The following is a 22,191-nucleotide window of genomic DNA, read 5'->3' as shown; positions in this document are numbered from 1 at the left end:
CACTGAGACATCGCGGAGTCTTATAGTAGAGACTGGCGATGGCGATCTGGTAACTGGCATTGCGCAAAGACCGAGAGACATGTTGCCCGATTCTAATGGCATTCCGGTAGCTTTACCAGGCAAATGAATCTAAATTGCTCTTTGTATGTAAAGAGTTAATAAATCCTTGTACAAATTCTGAAGCAATACTTAGATGGCTCTGTCGTGCTAATCCAGAAAAATCCATGCCGTGCGTCAATGAAAAACTTATGACGTATTACTCTGATGAATACTGACTATAAAATTACGGCGTGCATACTTGCTCGACGATTAAAAATGATCATGCGTGAAGTAACCAGCCAATATACCCTCATTATGACTCGAAAATAATTTGGCAAAGTGGCAGTGCTCGTAACTTACTAACAAGCATGAAAGCTTCATGGTACAAGGCAATAAACAGGAAAGTAGCAACCAAATTGGAACATCACGCCATCCGTATAGCAGATTCGCCAACGTGTGGGTATTGCGGCTTAATAGATACCGAGGAACATAGATTTATGTGCGCTACACTGACGGAAATGTGGCAGTTCATTAGGCTAATGTTGCACCAAACAGTATCATGACTGCAGATTTTTTGAATCCCAGTAATGTGTCCCACCCATACATAAAAAAGAATACTGGAAACTGGCTAAAAGGCCAAACAGTACATTACCTCATGACCGAAGAAAACAAAAGCAAAGAAGATTTCCAGCAATATTTTGTCCTTCTGTACCACATCCTAATGAAGACAAAAGACTATAGGAAACAAATTGTCAACTTTTTTTAAATTGTTGTTGTGTGAAACTTAGTGCCTATTTTAAAACGAAAGAGGTCGATCACAGTACCTAAATAGTAACTCTATATTGATTTTTTTCTTCTCATACCTCGTTTTTTATGGTGTCTGGAAAGGGAATAGACGTTACCTATGAAATAGCCAGGTCTGTAATTTCGGTTTGAAGATTTCTTTGGCGAAAACTATGTCCTCTCGCCAGTCATATATTTTTTTCTGTTCTTATTATTAGTTCTGTGAGCTTTTCTGTTAACCAGAATAAGTGAGTAACTTGATTTCTACTGTTCTACGATACATTCATCGTCATATGGAGCAGCCCAAATGGTGGTGAGAGCTTTCGGCCAGTGGAGTGCTCAGAGTTATTTCAGTAAATAAACTTGGGGACAGTATGTAAAGGGGGACGAAAATCTAATAGTCATGGGCGACTGGAATGCAGTTGTAGGGGAAGGAGTAGAAGAAAAGGTTACAGGAGAATATGGGCTTCGGACAAGGAACGAAAGAGGAGAAAGACTAATTGAGATCTGTAACAAGTTTCAGCTAGTAATAGCGAATACCCTGTTCAAGAAACACAAGAGGAGGAGGTATACTTGGAAAAGGCCGGGAGATACGGGAAGATTTCAATTAGATTACATCATGGTCAGACAGAGATTCCGAAATCAGATACTGGATTGTAAGGCGTACCCAGGAGCAGATATAGACTCAGATCACAATATAGTAGTGATGAAGAGTAGGCTGAAGTTCAAGACATCTGTCAGGAAGAATCAATACGCAAAGAATTGGGATACGGAAGTACTAAGGAATGACGAGATACGTTTGAAGTTCTCTAACGCTATAGATACAGCAATAAGGAATAGCGCAGTAGGCAGTACAGTTGAAGAGGAATGGACATCTCTAAAAAGGACCATCACAGAAGTTGGGAAGGAAAACATAGGTACAAATAAGGTAGCTGCGAAGAAACCATGGGTAACAGAAGAAATACTTCAGTTGATTGATGAAAAGAGGAAGTACAAACATGTTCCGGGAAAATCAGGAATACAGAAATACAAGTCGATGAGGAATGAAATAAATAGGAAGTGCAGGGAAGCTAAGACGAAATGGTTGCAGGAAAAATGTGAAGACATCGAAAAAGATATAATTGTCGGAAGGACAGACTCAGCATACAGGAAAGTCAAAAGCAACGGTGGTAACATTAATAGTGCAACGGGAATTCCACTGTTAAATGCAGAGGAGAGAGCAGATAGGTGGAAAGAATACATTGAAAGCCTCTATGAGGGTGAAGATTTGTCTGATGTGATAGAAGAAGAAACAGGACTCGATTTAGAAAAGAAAGGCGATCTAGTATTAGAATCGGAATTCAAAAGAGATTTGGAGGACTTACGGTCAAATAAAGCAGAAGGGATAGATAACATTCCATCAGAATTTCTAAAATCATTGGGGATGTGGCAACAAAACGACTATTCACGTTGGTGTGTAGAATATATGAGTCTGGCGATATACCATCTGAGTTTCGGAAAAGCATCAGCCACACAATCCCGAAGACGGCAAGAGCTGACAAGTGCGAGAATTATCGCACAATCAGCTTAACAGCTCATGCATCGAAGCTGCTGACAAGAATAATATACAGAAGAATGGAAAAGAAAATCGAGAATGCGCTAGGTGACGATCAGTTTGGCTTTAGGAAAAGTAAAGGGACGAGAGAGGCAATTCTGACGCTACGGCTAATAATGGAAGCAAGGCTAAAGAAAAATCAAGACACTTTCATAGGATTTGTCGACCTGGAAAAAGCGTTCGAGAGTATAAAATGGTGCAAGCTGTTCGAGATTCTGAAAAAAGAAGGGGTAAGCTATAGGGAGAGACGGGTCATGTACAATATATACAGCAACCAAGAGGGAATAATAAGAGTGGACGATCAAGAACGAAGTGCTCGTGTTAAGAAGGGTGTAAGACAAGGCTGTAGCCTTTCGCCCCTACTCTTCAATCTGTACATCGAGGAAGCAATGATGAAAATAAAAGAAAGGTTCAGGAGCGGAATTAAAATACAAGGTGAAAGGATATCAATTATACGATTCGCTGATGACATTGCTATCCTGAGTGAAAGTGAAGAAGACTTAAATGATCTGCTGAACGGAATGAACAGTCTAATGAGTACACAGTATGGTTTGAGAGTAAATCGGAGAAAGACGAAGGTAATGAGAAGTAGTAGAAATGAGAACAGCGAGAAACTTAACATCAGGATTGATGGTCACGAAGTCAATGAAGTTAAGGAATTCTGCTACCTAGGCAGTAAAATAACCAATGACGGACGGAGCAAGGAGGACATCAAAAGCAGACTCGCTATGGCAAAAAAGGCATTTCTGGCCAAGAGAAGTCTACTAATATCAAATACCGGCCATAATTTGAGGAAGAAATTTCTGAGGATGTACGTCTGGAGTACAGCATTGTATGGTAGTGAAACATGGACTGTGGGAAAACCGGAACAGAAGAGAATCGAAGCGTTTGAGATGTGGTGCTATAGACGAATGTTGAAAATTAGGTGGACTGATAAGGTAAGGAATCAGGAGGTTCTACGCAGAATCGGAGAGGAAAGGAATATGTGGAAAACACTGATAAGGAGAAGGGACAGGATGATAGGACATCTGCTAAGACATGAGGGAATGACTTCCATGGTACTAGCGGGAGCTGTAGAGGGCAAAAACTGTAGAGGAAGACAGAGATTGGAATACGTCAAGCAAATAATTGAGGACGTAGGTTGCAAGTGCTACTCTGAGATGAAGAGGTTAGCACAGGAAAGGAATTCGTGGCGGGCCGCATCAAACCAGTCAGTAGACTGATGTCAAAAAAAAAAAAAAACAAAAAAAAAAAAAAAAAAAACTTCGGGAAATCAGTGCAGTGGATAAATCATGAACAGATTCTGGAATACGCTGGTAAACCCGCGAAGATAAACCTTGGGCCTGTCACTGAGGTGCGACCGTTCCCGTACAATGACAGTCATCTGGACAAGGACGGAAAACGAAAAGAGATACTTTTTATTTACCGTTCTACCATAATAGAAGTTAAACCAAATTAAGGAAACGGCATGGAAGCCATAAAAAGAAGTTAACTTTGTGGTTCCCCACATCTCTTCTGAGCAAAGGGCGACGAAATTTCTCAGTTCTAACAGTGGTGCAGAACAGTGCATTATAGGTTATTCCCTGTGTTATTTAATGAGGCTTCAAATTGTCATAATAAATTCTTTAACAAAAAAGGTAGTGGAGCGTTTGGTTAGAAACTGAAAGGCTATAAGATAGAATCGCTGGTGGTTCATTTTTTTCACTCTGCCTTTTAACCTGGCATCGACATCGCAATGATATGGAGATTCGACAGAAAAGAGACATGGCTCGGATTCCAGGTTCCACCGCAGGCCCCATTTCCCTGGTTGAACAACTGGTTACGGACATGCAAGTCACCTAAGTGACACCCAGTTGATGGCAGTCGAATGAGAGCATTGCATAGCGAAAAAACATGTGAGTCTAAAACCTGTGGTTTCCAGTTACGTATGCACAGAGTAAAACGCAGCAGAGGAAGCAGCTTCACTGCGTTTACACAAAAAAAGTTGTGCTGCGGCGCAGCAGATGACTCATCTTGCTGCTTTCTGCTTTCCTTGAGTCAAGCACAGAAGCGAACACAAATCTTTGCATATGGAGAGAAATATTATTTGTTCGGACATTCTAAAATTGTACACAAGACTGCTAAACTGATGTCTACTGGCGAGAAAGAGATTTAGGCCTTTTAGATATCATAAAGAGATGGGCACAGTCCACTCGAATGGAATTCAGAATTTTTTTGCGGATGAATACAAAAATCTCGAAATACTTCTACTGACGATTGAGGGACGCATTTCGAAATATGACGGCAGCTTCTGACTGCTAGTTTCTGCTTCCGACAGATTAGCAGCCGCAGTTCCACTCTATTTTTCTGCAAATTCTTCGAACAACGGGTAGAGACTTACTGAGCTTGATGTATCGAATATATATGACCAAAAGCGAAAAGATAACCACCACCTCCTCATCAGGCAGTTTGAAATGATCAAATACTTTTTAACCAGTAGGTTTCCTGCAGTCGTTTGAGAACAACTGCTTGTTGTTGTTGTGGTCTTCAGTCCAGACACTGCTTTGATGCAGCTCTCCATGCTGCTGTATCCTGTGCAAGCTTCTTCATCTCCCAGTACTTACTGCAACATACATCCTTCTGAATCTGTTTAGTGTATTCAGTGGGTTCAAATGGCACTGAGCACTATGGGACTTAACATCTATGGTCATCAGTCCCCTATAACTTAGAACTACTTAAACCTAACTAACCTAAGGACATCACACAACACCCAGTCATCACGAGGCAGAGAAAATCCCTGACCCCGCCGGGAATCGAACCCGGGAACCCGGGCGTGGGAAGCGAGAACGCTACCGCACGACCACGAGCTGCGGACGTTTAGTGTATTCATCTCTTGGTATCCCTCTACGATTTTTACCCTCCACGCTGGCCTCCAATACTAAATTGGTGATCTCTCGATGATTCAGAATATGCCCTACGAACCGGTGCCGTCTTCTAGTCAAGTTGTGCCACAAATTTCTCTTCTCTCCAATTCTTTTCAATACCTCCTCATTAGTTATGTGATCTACCCACCTAATCTTCAGCATTCTTCTGTAGCACCACATTTAGAGAGCTTCTATTCTCTTCTTGTCCAAACTATTTATCCTCCATGTTTTACTTCCATACTGGCTACACTCCATGCAAACACTCTCAGAAACTACTTCCTGACACTGAAATATATACTCAATGTTAACAAATTTCTCTTCTTTGCCATTGCCAGTCTACATTTTATATCCTCTCTACTTCGACCATCATCAATTATTTTGCTCCCCAAATAGCAGAATTCCTTTTCTAGTTTAAGTGTCTCATTTCCTAATCTAATTCCCTCAGCATCACCCTACCTAATTCGACTACATTCCATTATCCTCGTTTTGCTTTTGTTGATGTTCATCTTATATCCTCCTTTCAAGACACTGTCCATTCCGTTCAACTGCTCTTCCAAATTCTTTGCTGTCTCTGACAGAATTACAATGTCGTCGGCGAACCTCAAAGTTTTTATTTCTTCTCCATGGATCTTAATTCCTACTCCAAACTTTTCTTTTGTTTCCTTTACTGCTTGTTCAATGTACAGATTGAATAACATCGGGGTAAGGCTACAACCCTGTCTCACTCCCTTCCCAACCACTGTTTCCCTTTCATGTCCCTCGACTCTTGTAATTGCCATCTGTTTTCTGTACAAATTCTAAGTAGCCTTTCGCTGCCTGTATTTTACCCCTGCCACCTTCAGAATTTGAAAGAGAGTATTCCACTCAACATTGTCAAAAGCTTTCGCTAAGTCTACAAATGCTAGAAATGTAGGTTCGCCTTTCCTTAATCTTTCTTCTAAGATAAGTCGTAGGGTCAGTATTGCCTTGCATGTGCCAACATTTCTAAGGAATCCTAACTGATCTTCCTCAAGGTCGAATTCTAGTAGTCCTTCTTCGTCTGTAAAGAATTCTCATTAGTATTTTGCAGCTGTGACTTATTAAACTGATAGTTCGGTAATTTTCACATCTGTCAACACCTGCTTTCTTTGGGATTGGAATTATTATATTCTTTTTGAAGTCTGAGGGTATTTCACCTGTCTCATACATCTTGCTCACCAGATGGTAGAGTTTTGTCAGGACTGGCTCTCCCAAGGCTGTCAGTAGTTCTAATGGAATGTTGTCTACTCCCGGGGCTTTCTTTCGACTCAGGTCTTTCAGTGCTCTGTCAAACTCTTCACGCAGTATCATATGCCCATTTCATCTTCATATCCGTCCTCTTCCATTTCCTAATATTGTCCTCAAGTACATCGACCTTGTATAGACCCTCTATATACACCTTCCTCCTTTCTGCTTTCCATTATTTGGTTAGAACTGGGTTTCCATCTGAGCTCTTGATATTCATACAAGTGGTTCTTTTTCTCCAAAGGTCTCTTTAATTTTCCTGTAGGCAGTATCTATCTTACCCCTAGTGAGACAAGCCTCTACATCCTTGCATTTGTCCTCTAGCCATCCCTGCTTAGCCATATTGCACTTCCTGTCAATCTCATTTTTGAGACGTTTGTATTCCTTTTTGCCTGCTTCATTTCCTGCAACTGCTTAGCAAAAGAAAGTTCGAATCCAAAATGTGTGTTGTTTTTTTATGCTCCAAAAAAATGGTTCAAATGGCTCTGAGCACTATGGGACTTAAAATCTTAGGTCATCAGTCCCCTTGAACTTAGAACTACTTAAACCTAACTAACCTAAGGACATCACACACATCCATGCCCGAGGCAGGATTCGAACCTGCGACCGTAGCAGTCCCGCGGTTCCGGACTGTAGCGTCTAGAACCGCACGGCTTATGCTAAAAGTGAAATGTTTACGAAAAAGTGCTTGAGAAACTTAGCTTCCGTCATTTCTTTCTAGATGTTTACACGATTCCTGGAGTGGCACGGCGAATAATACTGGCATAAAGAGTCCATGAAAAAGAACAGCGGCAATGAGTCTCAACAATGAATCTCAGTGCGTGCTAAGCTTCAGAAATGGAGTGCTCTAAAACGAGCTAAACATGTAGATTAGCATGTTTCTTCGTATTTGTTCTTTTATTGTGCGACCTCAGCCAGCCTTCAATACATACTGAATCACTCACACACATACACCCATGATTGGCCTACAGTATTTAAAGTGGTTGTAAACATATCACGATGCGTTCACATTATTGCCATGAGATGTCTCTCCAAACACCATTCAGTATCGAACACAAACTTTCATGCCTGCAGATAAATTTCCTTGCCTGCGCTGCTTGCATTAAAAAACTTACACTGAGGTGACGAATGGGATAGCGATATGTACAGTTACTAATGGCGGTAGTGGTTCAAATAGCTCTGAGCACTATGCGACTTAACTTCTGAGGTCATCAGTCGCATAGAACTTAGAACTAAACCTAACTAACCTAAGGACGTCACACACATCCATGCCCGAGGCAGGATTCGAACCTGCGACCATAGCGGTCGCTCGGTTCCAGACTGTAGCGCCTAGAACCGCACAACCACTCCGGCCGGCATGGGGGTAGTGTCACGTACACAAGGTACAAAAGGACAGCACATTGGTTCAAAGTGGTTCAAATGGCTCTGAGCACTATGGGACTCAACTGCTGAGGTCATTAGTCCCCTAGAACTTAGAACTAGTTAAACCTAACTAACCTAAGGCCATCACAAACATCCATGCCCGAGGCAGGATTCGAACCTGCGACCGTAGTGGTCTTGCGGTTCCAGACTGCAGCGCCTTTAACCGCACGGCCACTTCGGCCGGCGGCATATTGGTGCAGCTGTCATTTGTACCCAAGTGATTCATGTGAAAAGGTTTCACACGTGATTATGTCCGCGAAAAAGGAATTAACAGACTTTCAACGTGGAATGGTAGTTATAAATAGACGTATGAGACGTTCCATTTCGGAAATCGTTAGGGAATTCAATATTCTGAGAGCCACAGTTTCAAGAGTGTGTCGCGAATACCAAATTTCAAGCATTACCTCTTATCACAGACCACGCTGTGGCCAACGGCCTCCACTTAACGACAGAGAGTAGCGGCATTCGGGTGCAGTTGTCAGTGCTAACAAACAAGCAACACTGCGTGAAATAACCGCAGAAATCAACGTGGCCGCGTACGACGAACACATCCGTTAGGACAGTGCTGCCAGATATGGCGTTTATGGGCTGCGGTGGCAGACGAGCGACGCGAAAGCCTTTGCTAACAGCGCAGCAGTGCGACATCGGCAGCAGCGCCTCTCCTGGGCGCATGGAAATTAGAAATTTGTGGTAAGGTCTTATGGGACCAAACTGCTGGGGTCATCGGTCCCTAAGCCTACACACTATTTAATCTAACTTAAACTAACTTACGCTATGGACAACACACACATCCATGCCCGAGGAAGGATTCGAACCTCCGACGGGAAAAGCCGCATGGACCGTGACACGGCGCCCCTGACCGCGCGGCTAACCCGCGCCTCCGTGGGTGCATGACCGTATCGGTTGCACCCTAGACCACTGGAAAACCGCGACCAGGTCAGATGAGTCCCGATTTCAGTTCGTAAGAGCTAATGGCACCACGAAGCCATGGACCCAAGTTGTCAAAAAGGCACTGTGCAAGATGGGGGTGGCTCCATAACGGTACGGGCTGTGTTTTCGTGGAAAGGACCGGGTCCTCTGGTCCACCTGAACCGATTATGGCTATATCCTCGATTACATGGAGACCTTTTGCAGCCATCCATATAGTACATGTTCCCAAACAACGACGGTATTTTTATGGACGACAATGAGCCACATCACCGGGCCACAATTGCTCTCCATTAATTTGATGACCATTCTGGACAATTAGTAAGAGGAAGTCCGATACGACATTAGGAGTTGCCCCATCACTTTTGTCACCTCATTGTACATGAAACTGTTGATATTCTCACTCACTTAACGTAATTCTCTAAATTTTATTCGAGATCTCCAAACAAAACAGGCTACGCCACTCAAATCGTGTGGACGTAGACACACTACTGGCCATTAAAATTGCTACACCACGAAGATGACGTGCTACAGACGTGAAATTTAACCGACCGGAAGAAGGTGCTATGATAAGCAAATGATAGCTTTTCAGAGCATTCACACAAGGTTGGCGCCGGTGGCGACACCTACAACGTGCTGACATAAGGAAAGTTTCCAACCGATTTCTCATACACAAACAGCTGTTGACTGGCTTTGCCTGGTGAAACGTTGTTGTGATGCCTCGTGTAAGGAGGAGAAATGCGTACCATCCCGTTTCAGACTTTCATAAAAGTCGGATTGTAGCCTATCGCGATTGCGGGTTATCGTATCGCGACATTGCTGCTCGCGTTGGTCGAGATCCAATGACTTTGAGCAGAATATGTAATCGGTGGGTTCAGGAGGGTAATACGGAACGCCGTGCTGGATCCCAACGGCCTCGTATCACTAGCTGTCGAGATGACAGGTATCTTATCCGCATGGCTGTAGCAGATCGTGCAGCCACGTCTTGATCCCTGACTCAACAGATGGGGACGTTTGAAAAACAACAACCATCTGCACGAACCGTTCGACGACGTTTGCAGCAGCATGGACTATCAGCTCGGAGACCATGGCTGCGGTTACCCTTGACGCTGCATCACAGACAGGAACGCCTGCGATGGTGTACTCAACGACGAACCTGGGTGCACGAATGGCAAAACGACATTTTTTCGGATGAATTGAGGTTCTGTTTACTGCATCATGATGGTCGCATCCGTGTTTGGCGATATCACGGTGAACGCACATTGGAAGCGTGTATTCGTCATCGCCATACTGGCGTATCACCCGGCGTGATGGTATGGGGTGCCATTGGTTACACGTCTCGGTCACCTCTTGTTCACATTGACGGCACTTTGAGCAGTGTACGTTACATTTCAGATATGTTACGATCCGTGGCTCTACCCTTCATTCGATCCCTGCGAAACCCTACATTTCAGCAGGATAATGCACTACCGCATGTTGCAGGTCCTGTACGGGCCCTTCTGGATACAGAAAATGTTTGACTGCTGCCCTGGCCACCACATTCTCCAGATCTCTCACCAACTGAAAACGTCTGGTCAATGGTGGCCGAGCAACTGGCTCGTCACAATACGCCAGTTACTACTCTTGATGAACTGTGGTATCGTGTTGAAGCTGCGTGGGCAGCTGTACCTGTACACGCCTTCCAAGCTCTATTTGACTCAATGCCCAGGCGTATCAAGGCCGTTATTACGGCCAGAGGTGGTTGTTCTGGGTACTTATTTCTCAGGATGTATGCACCCAAATTACGTGAAAATGTAGTCACATGTCAGTTCTAGTATAATATATTTGTCCAATGAATACCCGTTTATCATCTGCATGTCTTCATGGTGTAGCAATTTTAATGGCCTGGAGTGTACTTCACTTTACCCCAGCGGAGCCGGCCGGGTCAATGGTTTACTTTAATTCTCCAAAGCACACTCTCGACAGAGGAGAAGTGTGATGACTGAGTGTCTTGTAATTCATGTCACTCTTCACCACAATTGCGAAATACACATTTTTAGAACTTGCAACGAAGATCCACAAGTACCGAGTTCACATCAGTTTCTACTGGCCTCGTCATAATTACGCCTTTGTGCACTTGTAACGAGAACTTTCACGTGAGATTCGTATGTCTTCCTTAAAGAACTCTCTCTTCAGTCAATTCACAATACTACAGTGATATCGCTCAGAGCACACGTTTATTAGAACCTAATGGATCTCCAATGTCCTTCCACATCGTAGGACATCATAGCAATTCTTTGCACCATTCCATTTCAAGATGACTCTCAGCTCGAAAAATCCACAACTTCCAATTTCCTCAATCATTGACGAGGTGCCAACTTTTGGCAGTATGTGATTCCCCACCTCTTTATAGAAACCAAATTGCTTCACAGTACTCCCTCTCACCCAATACATTTCCTTATAAATGTTTCCGAGTAAATAACAATATTTACAAACACACTATAGGATTAATAATTTGAATACATAAAAATTCACATATATTAATACATCAGATTAATTACGGGGTTAAATCCATAGATTATTAACCAACAGTGCCGCCTGGAAATGGCCAGTAAGTTGATCATATTACACTGACGGAAAAAAGCATTGCACCAGTAAAAACAATAGGAGTAGAGTAATGAAATTTCGGGAATACGTTTTTCCAGGTAACATATTTAAGTGAGTAACGTTGCGAGATCACAAGTTAATGTAAGCGAGAGACAAGCCATTGCAAATTTGAACTACTGGCACATTAAGAACCAGTTCAACCGCCAGAATGTTAAGTGCATGCATGCAAGTGTGCATGAACTCTGTTGCACAGATGCCCGATGTCAGTTTACGCGATGGAGTCTGTAAAGGGACACGCTCCTCCAGCATTACTTTTCCTCAACAGAAGTAGTGGATACCAGACCTAATTTTCGAATTTTGGACAGGTCTTTATTATCTCTACTGTTTACCTGAAAAATGCCATATCATTTTATACACAATATATTATAAGCTAAAAACTACGAAATTGGATTACTTTATCTTCGTTGTTACAGTCGATATCTATTGTATTGTATGGAACTGGGGGACCTAGAAACGACGGAGAGGCTTCATCCCCACTGCAGCCTGCAGTGGTACGAAACCCTACAACAGGCTACAGCAGTCCACGCACCCCACCACCATCGCAAACCAAACCCAGGGTTATTGTGCAGTTCGGCTCCCAGTGGACCCCTTCCGTCATCCCATCCCCCCGGGAACGTCTCACACCAGACGATTGTAGCCCCAATGTTTGCGTGGTAGAGTAATTATGGTGTACACATGTATGGAGAAAGACAGTCGATATGTACTAGCTCTGTATGTACAGTTAAAATAATTTTTTTAGAAACATTTCAAATTACGAAATATTTGGCACACTTAAAATTTTTATTATTTGTTACACAACCTGGACCTGTTCATTATGTTTATTTCTGGATTCATTTATAAATTAATAGAAATTCATTTGTCAAGAAAATTTGTAAACGCTTTGGAATATTGCTATTACGGCAGAGTGAGGAAGGCGTGGAGGGCATGCCTCTGTTGTGATTGGACTTGTTTTTAGATTTTGGAAGGACAATGTAATTTTGGCTCTGTTAATTAGAAAATTCAAAAGACAATGTGATATAGGAAAATGTAACACGAATAAACATAAAAAATCTCCACGGGCATTCTTCAACTTTATTTACGTCAATCGGAACCTGAGAACCTAAAATGCGAAAACTTCAGCTTCAAGAATCAGACCGCTAGACATGAGAAGTGGAACCAGCTACAAAAGAAAAGATAAATTAGTTTATTGTAGATCTTACTCCTCTCGAATTTTCTGTAATGACTTTAGCATCGACGACAGTAGTGATGACAAAGAAGGGAGAAGTAGATTACTACTCCCATGCTTGTTGCATTTGGTCAGTCAATACAGGGACCATTGTAAGGTGGCAGAATAAATGGTCAGATTCACACCTTACATGAGAGTTTTATACACCGCAATGAGAAGGTGAATATGACACATAACGTAATTCAGTGGTTATGAGCAAATTTACTTACCAGTATGTAACGCAAAAAGGGATGACAGTCAATCGACAGTAATTAACACACCATTCCTATATAATGCATGTCTTTGAGCGGAAGGTGGAACAAGCTGCACGAGTCTTCTGAGTTTGAAAGCCAGGCAGAAGCGAAGGCATGCTGCAAACGTTACCACAGAAACCACTTAAAGGGGTGGCAGGTGGAAAGTCAACGACCTGACCAGGTGACTCAGGTGGGAGAATCACAGGTAGTGGCACATCTGCAGAGGGACAGAGAAAAAGTTTTAGAAAGCTGCGTTTCGAAATTCCAAAGGGATACAGACAAAAACCAGTGAAGCATTTCGATCACGTTTCCAGCAAGTGCGACACACGTGAAGGTCAATTTACTTTAGACGTCTAGAACGGGCACAAAACATCCGATTGGCGGATATGCACTAGGAAGCAGAAAAGTACTGAAGCGACGCAGTTTACTAGAAGAGACATAGCGATTGGTAGAGAGAGTTTCCACAAAATAAGAGGAATGCTTCTATTGGTTAAAAAAGGCCATGACGTGAAGAACGAATGAACGTAGGTGGGGGGAGGCAGTTCGCCCATGAGTAAGACAAGAGAGAAATTTTCGGGGTACTCCTCTCTGATCTGGTGTCAAGTGCAGAACAGAGCGCTTAACGCTCTGTACGATGCAGAGAAGAAATTTGTGTGAACACTGCGTTTACAGTGGCTGAAATCCAGCTAGAAATTAGCTGTAGCAATGATTAGCTCCAACTGTGGAAAAACGAACCAGCAATTAGTTAATACTTCTTTCGAGAACTGAGAAGGCGCAATAATACACACGCTGCTACTACCACGCGCGTGTATACCGCCACCTACAAATACTAGGGCTGAGTACGAGAAACATAGGGAAAGTTTCTGTTGGAAAAATCAGCAAAGGTTTGATTAGTTTTATAGGAATTTCAGTGGAAGAGAGCGGCCCATCAGATGGCAGCTCGTCGAAGCTTAAGGTAAATACTGCGTACAGAGGTGTACACTTTGCTGGTTCACCAGATTACATTCACCATCCACTGTAAACTCGAGTGGCCCTGCGTAATCTTTCGCTCAATTTGTCACATAACTAACCATTCACTGTAGACTTGATTGTCATCCTTAATAGTACCAAACTTTGAACCACAATCTGACGATTTTCGTAGTACTGACCAATATCACAACGCATATGTAGGAACAATTTTGTAAAGAAACTTCTAATTAAATTTTAATATTGTTGTGTTTAGGATTAATATTCTTTCTGAGAGTTAATATTTAATATTGTTGTGTAGAGGATTATTTCACTTTTTGATGTTGGCGAGATGAGTTATCCTGACAACTGTTATGTTATCAAATTGAAAACAGTGTAAAAGCGTGCATTTTGTGCTAAAAATTGCGACATTAAACATATCACTTCAACTTACACAGTTGTTCTCAATCATAGAATAAGTAACAACGTTACACCGTTCATGCTGTTTGTGAATGACGCTGCAGTTGTCGTCTGATGATGTCCAATATGTGCTTCACTGGGGACAGATCTGGTGACCGAGCAGGCCAAGGCAACATGTCGACTCTCTGTAGAGCATGTTGGGTTACAACAGCGGTATGTATCTGAGCGTTATCCTGTTGGAAAACACCTCTTGGAATGCTGTGCATGAATGACAGCATGACAGGTCGAATCACCACATTGATATGCAAATTTGCAGTCAGGGTGCGTGGGGTTACCACGAAATCGCATCCAAGTCCATACCTCCAGGTGTAGGTCCAGTATGACTAGCACGCGGACAGGCTGTTCCACACGGCCACCATTGACACCGGGGCAGAACCGGCTTTCATCAGGAAACACAACATACCTCCACTTTGCCCGCCAATGAGCTCTCGCTTGACACCGCTGAAGTCGCAAATTGTGCTGTTTTGGGGTCAGTGAAATGCAGCCTACAGGATGTCTGGCTCGGTGTTGTTCTTAAAGTAACCAATTGGTAGCAGTTGGTTGGGTCACGGTCATGCCTACTGCTGCAGAAGCAGTACGATGTGCAGAGCCATACGCCGAACATGGCGGCCTTCCCTCTCACTAGAGCCACATCCGGAGTTCAGTCTTCTTACCACTGAACAGTCTTGTGGCCACAGCCACCAGAAGTCATGTGTAGTCACTACATTCCTGTCGGGCCTTTCCGCAGTATCACAGAAGGAACATCCAGCTTCTCGTAGCCCTATTACACGACCTCGCTCAAACTCAGTGAGAAGATGATAATGGCGTCTTTGTTGCCTTAGATCATGGGCGGGCAAACCTTGCACGCGGCTCACGAGCGCACAGCGCTGCACGTGTGCTGCTCGCGTGCAGGCGTCGACCGGGGCTGTGGCGACAGCCGGCAGGTTGCAGCAGTGTAGTACCAGGCTAAGCTGCGGACGTTGATGCGAAGCGAGCACTATGTAGTGAACGTTGTATTTCAAGAAACGGAGAAGTGGAGATTTGCTATCTTTTAAAAAGTAATGGGAGAATCATTTTTTCTTTGTGCAAAAACGAGAAAATTCGAAATGTTTAATATGTGGCAGCATTCTCGCTGGTCAACGGAAGTTTAGTATTGAAGGCCATTATAATAAATTTCACAAGGACGAGTACAATTTATTGTCGGATTCTGAGCGGATGGGGAATTGACTGAGCTTAATAAGAGCGATCTGACGATACCAGATGAATCTGTCGTAGTTGGCCGGCCGGAGTGGCCGAGCGGTTCTAGGCACTACAGTCTGGAACCGCGCGACCGCTATGGTCGCAGGTTCGAATCCTGCCTCGGGCATGACTGTGTGTGATGTCCTTATGTTAGTTAGGTTTAAGTAGTTCTAAGTTCTAGGGGACTGATGACCACAGCAGTTAAGTCCCATAGTGCTCAGGGTCATTTGAATTTGTCGTAGTTGCTGTTGTCACGAGAGATCTGCGAGTTTCTCTCGTCATGTCTCTCATCTAACTGACTTAAAATTTTATGGAGCACTGTTTTCAAGTTTTCAGGACGACAACAATAATAGCCCAGCGGTATGTGCAAGTTATAAGACTGCGCTTAATATAGCGAGAGCTGGAAAACCATTTGCTGAATTAATAAGTCTCGGTTAAGAGCAAACATCAGTGATGAAAATTTAGGTAACTGTTTGTGTTTGTCTGTATGTAGAAATTTTGTTCCAGATATTAAACGTATCGTAAACTCCACCTGTGATAATTAAATAAAACGTATCGTAGGTAATAGGTACTCTTTCAAACCATGATTTCCTTCAAGCACTCCTACTAACCTTATTCATTCACTCAATAAAGCAAGCTAGGAAACAAAACGCATTACAGAGGAAGGAGCGGACAGAAGGTATGGTGGGGATGGGAGATAAGCGGGTGGCCAGCTTGCCCCTGTGTGCACGCAGAACACCTGTTAACTGCACGCGTGCAAGTGCACCGCACACGTGCAGGATTCCTGCCCGCCCCTGCCTTAGAGGCATTCTTGACTAACACCAACTCACCACGTCCGATCTCAAAGGTCAGTAACGCTCACGACCCTTACAGCGTGTATTTAAGGCAAACCTGATTTGCATCCTCTTATGCGACTGGAGCGAAATCTGAACAGACATCAACTTTCATACGCAGAAACTCGCCACAACTTTCGTTTATGACGCATAACTCCTTGGTGTTGTGATTATTTTCTGTCAGTGTAGTTACACTATGCAGGGTGTTCGCCTATAAATTGGGGAGTGCTTACTTGCCCACGGGGCAGCGTCTCTCGGCCGTGTGCTGTGGTTATGTGCCATCGCAGCCGCGGTGGGCATGTGTGCAAGTTGTAAGTTGTTTAGGTTTTTATGTTGGTAACGCCATGTAGAGCTCTGTATGAAAATCACTGACTGTGCTGTGTGCAGTCTGTGGCTGGTTGGCATTGTTGGAATATTCGCTTGTGTAGTGTTGGGCAGTTGGATGTGAACAGCGCGTAGCGTTGCGCAGTTGGAGGTGAGCCGCCAGCGGTGGTGGATGTGGAGAGAGAGATGGCAGAGTATTGAGAGGTCACTATAAGCGGACGATCTGGACGTGTGTCTGCCAGAGAAAGGAAATTTGTAAAGATGGATGTCATATATATATATATATATATATATATATATATATATATATATATATATATGAGATGACTTTTGAAGATTATTAAGGTAAATACATTGTTTGTTCTCTATCAAAATCATTCATTTGCTAACTATTGCTATCAGTAGTTAGAATCTTTTATTGGCGCTCGCTGTGTTACAGATTTCGAGTAACGAAGATTTTTGTAAAGTAAGTGATTCATGAGAGGTATAGGTTATTGTTAGTCAGGGCCATTCTTTTTTAGGGATTATTGACAGTCAGATTGCGTTGCGCTAAAAATATTGTGTCTCAGTTTAGTTCAAATGGTTCAAATGGCTCTGAGCACTATGGGACTTAACATCTGTGGTCATCAGTCCCCTAGAACTTAGAACTACTTAAACCTTACTAACCTAAGGACATCACACACATCCATGCCCGAGGCAGGATTCGAACCTGCGACCGTAGCCGTCACGCGGTTCCAGACTGAAGCGCCTAGAACCGCACGGCCACACCGCCCGGCTCTCAGTTTAGTGATGATCAGAATAAGTAAAGAGAAAACTGTTTGAGTACGTTGAGTTTTGCTCAGCTGTTTGAAAATCACATAATGTAGAAATTTACCAGCACAGTGGACGTTTGAAAGTGAAGTGGCCGGGTTGGCTGGGGTGGGCGAGCGGTTCTAGGCGCTACAATCCGAAACCGCGCGACCGCTCAGTCACAGGTTCGAATCCTGCCTCGGTCATGGATGTGTGTGATGTCCTTAGGTTAGTTAGGTTTAAGTAGTTCTAAGGGACTGATGACGTCAGAAGTTAAGTCCCATGGTCCTCAGAGCCATTTGAACCATTTTTGAAGGGTCCGGCAAGATAATAGCGTCACGAGGCACTGCAGCTACACTCCAGATCCCGACTTGGGCATGAACTCGATCTAATGAAATTAATCACAATAAAACACTGAAGGAAATTAAAATTTAAAGGTTGGTAAGGGATGGACCGTCTGTGTGGAACTGTCGAGCAGAGTAATTTTTTGCATAACTAATAAGAGATTTTTTGATTTTTATGTTTTTCTGTGGTTTCTTTGCGAGAAGAGTGCGCTTATATCAGGTGGTACTTTGTTTGCTACAGCGATGCGGAGGATATTCTTCATTATATGGTCATGAAGCAACGGCGTTTCTTAGTTTTAGTCCTTTTCATTGCAGAGAATTGCTGCTCACAACAGTATGTTGACCCGAACATGTTTCCTATTACATTTTGATACCATGGAGACAAATTCAGACCATAGCAGTACCTGTCCTTTAATAACATTGACTTTTGTAAGTCAATTAGTTCCAATTGCATTCAAATACGCGCAGCGTCAGATACAACTGAAAAAGTAGTACTGAACAGTTGCAGCGCCTACAATGAAATGTTCGATTCTTGGATCTCACGATTCTAAATCATTTATTTGCTGATTAATTGTAGGTTGATAGTATACACAGGAGACGTCAGGAAGAAAATTTAGAGAATCAAGGTGAGTGAAGAACGTCAGATTTCAGTTCCCCATCTATCTCGCAAATACACACCTTATATCGGAACGCCTTGTATTAGTCATGCATGCATGCTACCAACAACTCTTTTTCCTGTAGTGACATATTCAGTGTATTTAGGTGCACTGTTAGACCTGACAGGAAAACAAGATCTGATATCCATTTTGGTTCTGTGGAATTTACATCCCTTTTCGTCTAGGCACAAGGAGATTTCCTCATGAATCGCAAAAATAAGCAAATAAACAAATAAAAAGAATCCAGAACCTTATTTCTGTTGATCCACCGAACGACGCAATGATAAAGTATATCTCCACATCTGTATTTAATGTTGCGTAGACAGCATTTGGACTGGCAATGGTTCGCACTGTGCCTTCGTATACAATTCACAGACATAACCACAATGTTCACTACATGACAAAGTTCCACGTTGCTGCACAGAATGCCTCCTAATGAACGATACAGTGTGTACTGCAGACATCCTTTCCCAAGTTACTCTTTCAGTTTATTTTTCAAGCGAGAGAAAAACTATGCTGACGCCCAACCATTTGTCGCGCACCGACGGTGGCGACAGAATTAAGGTTCTCCCACGGCAAGTTCACGTACTTTATACACACACATACGGTTACAAAATCATCGAGCCCTTATTGTCGTGTAATCCAGTGGTGCCAGATCTAATAGCTCATTCGTAACTTGCATCTGCATGTGCACACCACGTACAAAAACAACAAGTTCGACTCAGTCACATAAACCCCTCATCGAGTGCGAGATAAAAGGCTGTGAAACTCTGGCTTTATTCCTGAGTCGTGGCTCGAAATCAGCTTCCTTATCGAGGATTCGACGGGTCACCTATTGTTTTGAGAGACAAACGTTTTCAAAAGTTGCTGATCACCTTGTAACTACGCATTCTGCTACTGCTACCAGACATGATTTAACGTGTGGTCACAAAGACAATGGTTTTTTCAATCTGAGCAGTTATGTGTACTACTTTGTAACTTGGACGAATTACACCTTTATTTAGGTTGTCTTGAGCAGCATTTATATGGAACGAATAAACGTATTACTGTAGCATAAGAAGTGTTTTACACTTCTGCAAAACACTCATTCACAATACAGAGAGATCCAAAACAATGTATACAGTGTTTAAAAGTCCATAACTGGCAAACTAATTTACAGAGTTGTCTCATATTTGGTAGTGTAATAGTCTGTAGTTCCGGAAATCGCCACACAAGCGTTGTATTGCGTTGTTTTGTTTTGTCAGATGATAGTCGCCACATAGTCAGTGTTTTGTTCTTAGTTGCACCTAGTTACTCGAGTAAGCATGGCTGGCGGAAGGCTTACATTCGATGAGGAAATCAGCTTTGAAGTGGTATTTTAAGTACGCAAACATTAATGAGGTTCAACGGCAACGGCGAAATAAATATCAAACCGAGCCACAAACACCCTTAACGATTCCTCACATTCGAGACAAATTTGAAGTCGAAGGCTGTGTTAAAGATGTACATCAACAACGATCTGGACAACTTGTAACAGTAATAAGCCCAGCTAAGTCCCATAGTGTGTTACAACAATTCACTCGCTCACCACAGAAGTCTGCGAGACAGTGTTTCCGTGAAACTGGAGTGAGTCGCCCAAGTGTTCGGCGAATTTTTAAGACAGCAAAGTGGAAGTGCTACATCCCACGATTGCTACACGCAATGAACGAGGACGACCCAGATCGTAGAATGGAGTACTGCGAGTGGTTTACTAACGTGGTGCGCAACGATGAAGAGTTTACAGAGATGATTGTGTGGTCTGATGAGGCACAGTTCAAATTTGCCAGGAGTAAAATGTGTGGTGTGGGTTGTCTTCTTCTTTGAAGGCACAGTTACCGGTGAGGTGTACCTTCAGAAGCTTCAGACATCCATTTTACCTGCCATCCGAGACTTGTATGGAGACGGAGGAGTTTACTTTCAACAAGATGGTGCCCCAGCCCACTACCAAAATCGTGTTAGGGCGTATCTCGACGAAAATCTACCAGGAAGATGGATAGACCGTAGAGGTGCTGTGGAGTATCCACCACGTTCCCCAGACCTAACTCCTCTGGACTTTTACCTGTGGGGAACACTAAATGACGTCGTTTATCAACAAAAGCCACGCACATTGGATGGACTTCGAGAATCCATCGTACATTGATGTGCAAATATCCAACTGAACACGTTGCAGTCAGTAGTTCGTGCTGCAGTTCGGCGGCATCGTTTGTGTGTGGATGTTAATGGTGATCATTTCGAACACCTACAGTGATACCTTTAAGTTGGACTTTAAGCTACACTTTCACCAAAAATGAGACAACTCCGTCAATTAGTTTGCAAGTTATGGACTTTTAAACAGTGGATACATTTTTTTGGACCCCTCTGTATGTTCTTAACTTACATCTTCTTGAACGTTGCTCTTCAAACAGGAAGTAAGTTTCTTACGAGGATCCTCTTCTGTTAGATCGTAATCTAATGCATGAAGGCGAATTAATGACTTTGTAAATTGCATTTACAGGTTCGATTCCCGGTGGGGTCAGGGATTTTCTCTGCCTCGTGATGGCTGGGTGTTGTGTGCTGTCCTTAGGTTAGTTAGGTTTAAGTAGTTCTAAGTTCTAGGGGACTTATGACCATAGCAGTTGAGTCCCATAGTGCTCAGAGCCATTTGAACCATTTGCATTTACAGGCACTGTGGACGTCAATCTCAGCCACTGTTTTTCTCCCCAAAGAAGCAGGCAGTGGACTTTCGCCTCTAGACATCTTTCTTGCCGTCACAACTTCATATCCACCATCACTAAACAGGCGAAGGCACATCCGTTTACTTGCGCCTGCAGGGTATTACCGCGCGTGACGTCAGCTCCACTCACCAGAGCATCTGTGAGCTGAGGTCGTGAACGTTCCAGCCCGTGAGGCTCTTTCTTGGAAAGACCGCTATACAGGGTTTCCCAGCAGGAATGGGCAGTATTTAGGGATATGACAGGAAAGATCATTCGAAGCAAACAAGTCTAGTAAACATGGGCTCTAAAATGCGATACCTCAAGAGCTATGAACAATTATTCAGTAGAAGAAATGTTTTTCACGTTAGTGAATGTTGTTAACAAGTGCTCATAACTCTCAAGGTATGCATTTTAGAAGCCATGTTTACTAGTCTGTTTTGTTCCGAAGGATCGTTCATGTCATCTTCCTGAGTACTGACCATTCTTCCTGGGACAGTTTGTATAACTCATAGATGGCTCCTGTGAATATATTTTTTATTAGCGCTTCTAACGCTCGCACTCGCATTCACTCTTACAATCTGACTTGACAGTGAAGGTATGTCAGTCTCTATAGACAAACATGGACACAAGGCTAGCATAAAATTCGTCCTGCTAAACAGGCGTTCCACCTCCACATGAAAATTGCTTCAGAAATGCACACTAACCGCTTAAAAATTGAACTTTTTTCTAATATTTTCAATAATGGGCACCTAAGTTTACCGTAATTGGAACTTTACTCTAAGTAACTTTCCACATCTGTTGTCGCATTTAAAGCTACGTGGTCCTTACATTTGGACGATGGAATTCCTGTTACTGA

At 43.1% G+C, this 22,191-nt stretch overlaps 1 protein-coding gene across 1 annotated transcript in view; it reads right to left on the bottom strand.

The window, feature by feature from the left end:
* Positions 1 to 22,191, bottom strand: part of LOC124622580 (putative beta-carotene-binding protein) — a 101,694-nt gene that overhangs the window by 61,613 nt on the left and 17,890 nt on the right. The window lies entirely within an intron of this gene.

Source organism: Schistocerca americana, chromosome 7, assembly GCF_021461395.2.
Source record: "Schistocerca americana isolate TAMUIC-IGC-003095 chromosome 7, iqSchAmer2.1, whole genome shotgun sequence".
Lineage (NCBI taxonomy): Eukaryota > Metazoa > Arthropoda > Insecta > Orthoptera > Acrididae > Schistocerca > Schistocerca americana.
This window is presented reverse-complemented; position numbering and strand designations above follow the sequence as displayed.